The following is a 4,584-nucleotide window of genomic DNA, read 5'->3' as shown; positions in this document are numbered from 1 at the left end:
ATATTCTACCCTGTTTTTACTTGTACTTTTAATAAATAATGTTTTAAAACTTTTCTTAATTTTACTGTGAAGCACTTTGTGATTTTATATTTTTGAAAGGTGCTATATACTTTACATAGTAAATTTGCACCTTAAAATTGGCCTCTGTCTCTTTGAGAACCTCCTACCATTTCAGGCATTCCCACTTCGGCACATCTTCACAACAATGCTTTGGGGGAGGGGTACTCTGAGGGGCGGGAGCTCAGCTTGGGGAGGAGCTTTGCGTAAATAGGCGGGGCTTTGTACCAGCTCCACATGGCTACCACAGGATTCCTCACACATGCATGAATGAGTCAAAGCAGCACTCTGGGTATGTTTTTGATAAGGGATTGATATTATAACATGATATAAAGCTAAGTCGATTTTACATATCACCTCCCCTTTAAAAGTACAATTTATGCTTTATTTATGACTRAGCTCCTAATGCAGACTTGGTGCTACCAGTGCAGAAAAAGATCAGAGTGTTTTTGATCGCGTCCAGCTGCATGGTAATTATTAATACACCATCAGTCACTGTCCAGAATCTTAAACAAGCTGTGTTTTTTTTAGACACATCAGCTCACGTCTGGACTGATTATCTAACCACCAACGGTTCCTCTCGACCAGGATGGCCAGGACACAAAGGAGGCCTGGCAAATTTTCCTGCGTATCTTTTTGGAGGACACCTAATCACAAGCGACACAGGGACACCACTGCAGCTGTGACGTTTATCCCTCCTGAAGTCTGAAGCATTTCAAAGACTCTCAGCACTTCTTCCCAGACAAAAGAATATGATTAAAAACGGTGTGGAGGAACACTCTGAAATGTGCAGCAGAGTGCAGCTCGTGTGCAGGTTTTCCTGTCGTTTCCTGCTGCTCACGTTGCCACTGGCTGTCAGGTTTGGTTGTTTTCGCAGGGAAATGTAGGCACATGTTTCTGTGAGCTGTTTACGTCTGCAGCCTTTTCCTCCTTGAATCTGCTTATTCTTTCAAACATTTGCACGTTGGTGTGATGAAATATTTTTTAAATGGTATAACAGGACCCATAACTCACACAGTGAACTTTATTTCTCCCATTCCTGGCTGCCAAAACCCAGATGAGATTTCAGTGTTGACTTTGTTCATCATAAAACCTTCCCATAGGTCTCTTTTTTTTTTACACGTTATGACTCACAGAAATGACATTTTGAGAAAAAGAGACTTTTTGAAAACTTTCTCTTGAATGTTGTTCGCATAGTTTATGAAACTAAGTAAATACCTGCAATTATATGTATTATTTGGGGTGGGGGGTTATTGCTCTATGTATTTTCTAGGCACAAAGTTCAATCAAGTAGCTATGTTACCTTCTGTTATTATAAAAATGTTGTATTTATATGACTTTGCATAACCTATCTAAACGTCTTGAATTTGGTCTGTCTCTTTAAGAAGCATTTACCATTTCTGACGTTCCCACTTCAGCACATCTTCACAATTATGCTTCATGCYCTTTACAACCTTTCATAAGACAAGAGACCAACCACTTTTGATGAAATGTGTCATCCTTAGTCATCGTTAAAAAAGGGTAGTCTCCGTGGCAAAATACATTTCCTCGATGAAGGCCTTTTAATCCGAAAAGGAGGTGGGAGGAGCTTTGTGTAAATAGGCGGTGTCCTGATGCATCTCAGTAATCCAGGTAAAAAATCAAAAAGAAAAAAAATTGTATAGGTCTTCTGGACGGGTTCTTCTCTAATGAAACGTTTCGTCTCTCCTCCAAGAGACTTCTTCAGTCTGAGAGTTTCAGGCTAAATTCAGGCTTTTAAGCCCTGCCTCCATGTGACTGATACTCACATCACATGGCTATCGTTGACACCTAATTAACACCTATTGTTAACAGGGGGTGGAGTGATACTGGCAATAGCAGCGCTGTAGGAGGGGGACAGCTGAAAACGGAGGCCTCCACCTCTGTTTAATGATGGACGGTCTTTCTTCACAAAAATGGCTTCTTTTACTCCTCTCTCAAACCAACGTTCCTCYCTATCAAGAATGAGAACATCCTCATCTCTGAAAGAGTGACCGCTGGCCTGTAAATGAGTGAAAACTGCAGAGTTCTGGCCATTAGATGTAGCTCGTCTGTGTTGGGACATTCTTTTGAACAGTGGCTGCTTTGTTTCCCCGATGTATAACTGRTCGCAGTCCTCCTGGCACTTAACAGCATATACAACATTGCTCTGTTTGTGCCGGGGCACCGGATCTTTGGGGTGAACCAGCCTTTGCCGTAATATGCCGTATATGCTGTTAAGTGCCAGGAGGACTGCGATCAGTTATACATCGGGGAAACAAAGCAGCCACTGTTCAAAAGAATGTCCCAACACAGACGAGCTACATCTAATGGCCAGAACTCTGCAGTTTTCACTCATTTACAGGCCAGCGGTCACTCTTTCAGAGATGAGGATGTTCTCATTCTTGATAGAGAGGAACGTTGGTTTGAGAGAGGAGTAAAAGAAGCCATTTTTGTGAAGAAAGACCGTCCATCATTAAACAGAGGTGGAGGCCTCCGTTTTCAGTTGTCCCCCTCCTACAGCACTGCCATTGCCAGTATCACTCCACCCCGTTAACAACAGATGTTAATTAGGTGTCAACGATAGCCATGTGATGTGAGTATCAGTCACATGGAGGCAGGGCTTAAAAGCCTGAATTTTGCCTGAAACTCTCAGACTGAAGAAGTCTCTTGGAGGAGAGACGAAACGTTTCATTAGAGAAGAACCCGTCCAGAAGACCTAAACAATTTTTTTCTTTTTAAATAGGCGGTGCTTTGTGCAAGCGTTGAGGGAGCTCTGAATAGCAACCACGGGAGATTCAAGGATTTATCAAACATGCTTGAATGAGTCAAAGCAACACTCTGGGTACGTTATTGATGAGGGAATAAAATTATTAAAAAACAAATAGAATTTGCAAATTACCCCCCACCGCCCCMTAAAGCAAACCAGACAGTCGTGAAAGAGGTTTCCTTTGAAACTCTGTTATATCTTTCTTCCTCAGTCTGTGATCTCATAGTTAGTTTTTCTTTTTGATGCTTCATATCTGTAAATCTCTCTTTTGATTACTCTCCACAGTGCTGCTCCATCAAATCAACCTGGCAAACCTCCCCATTAGTCATGTTTTACTTCAAAGTTCACACAGACCTGCTCATTATTCAGGACCAGACACTTCGGTCAGAGGGGAAAGTATCTCACATGGACTTCCACGTTCCCTAAATTTGATTCAGCTTTTTGTTACATCTTTTTAAAGGCTTAGACCAAGAACTGAGTGTGACGATCACAGGTTGTTTCCAGCCTTTTGAGTTTTCCAGTAGGAATCATTAAGCTTCATGTTTCAGTGCCCAGGGTCAGCTTCCAAATGCAGTATATCTATTTTTGCCCGTCATAAGACAACATATCATGTAAGAAACTATAGTTTATCTGCTGTCATGTGATCATTTGGCCAATCCTGTAAAACTGCCTCACAAGGTGAGTTAAGGTGAACAARACCAAATTTAAAAGAGTTAAAGTCTTGTCCAGAGCAGATGCCTTTGGGCACTTTCTTGGCACTTTTGAACTTGTTCATGAAGAAAATGTACTTTAAACTGTTAACATTCAGCTGAACGCCCATAWGCCATTTTATTTTGAAGTATTATATCTTTTTCCTGTTCCGCCTGTGTCCATGTGCAATGCATCAAACTTGACATCTAGGCCCTCCTCTTTGATTGACACCTCATTTGACCAACTGTGGTGACAAACTTTCATTTGTCGTCTTTCTATCTTTGATTGACTGTAAATTTGGCCAATTAGCTCCGAGCTTTGTTCTGATGCCCCAGCTGTGTAGCCAATCACTGAACCTTTCCTTTGGTGTTTATATGTAGGAGGTGGGAACTTCCTTCAATGACAGAAAATCATGTAAATATCAAACTCACCTCATTACACAGTCCAGCATGCTAACGGCGGAAGCTAACACTTACAGGAAAATGTTTTTTTTTTTTCATCATTTTTTGGCCAGTTAGCTGACTAAACATGCCAAAAAGATGAAAACATATTTATTATTAAGTGTTTTGAGTGCTTCAAGACATGGAAGAGGGATTTTTGTGGCCAGGAGAAGCAAAATTATTTGGATTAAAAGACTTCCGGTCGCCATTTTGAATCGCTAATTTGGACATATTTGAGGACAAATATGCATCAAATGTGAGTAAAAAACAAATATTTTTTTGCTGCTGGTGGTTTTAAAAGCTGTGTGTAATGTTAATACTCTGACAGATATAAGGATATATTGTTTATTCTTGTGTTTTGGCTGTTATTGGTGAAAATTTGGCTGAATGTACAGTGTTGGTGTAAATATTTATGAATATTAATATATATTTTAATTTAATCATGCTGTAAGTAAATCTGGATGGTAGAATGTGTTTTGTGGGAGTTTTATCTTTAATTTGAGCCCAGAGTGAAGTCCCTGTATTGAAGTATTTATAAATTAGTGTTTTACACAAACTGTACAGTCTGTACATACTGTACTGTGTACAAATACACAAATGAGACATGCTGGATTGTACTATGTGTCAAAT

Source organism: Austrofundulus limnaeus, unplaced genomic scaffold, assembly GCF_001266775.1.
Source record: "Austrofundulus limnaeus strain Quisiro unplaced genomic scaffold, Austrofundulus_limnaeus-1.0 Scaffold129, whole genome shotgun sequence".
NCBI classification, from domain to species: Eukaryota; Metazoa; Chordata; class Actinopteri; order Cyprinodontiformes; family Rivulidae; genus Austrofundulus; species Austrofundulus limnaeus.
Note: the sequence above shows the minus strand (reverse complement) of the source record.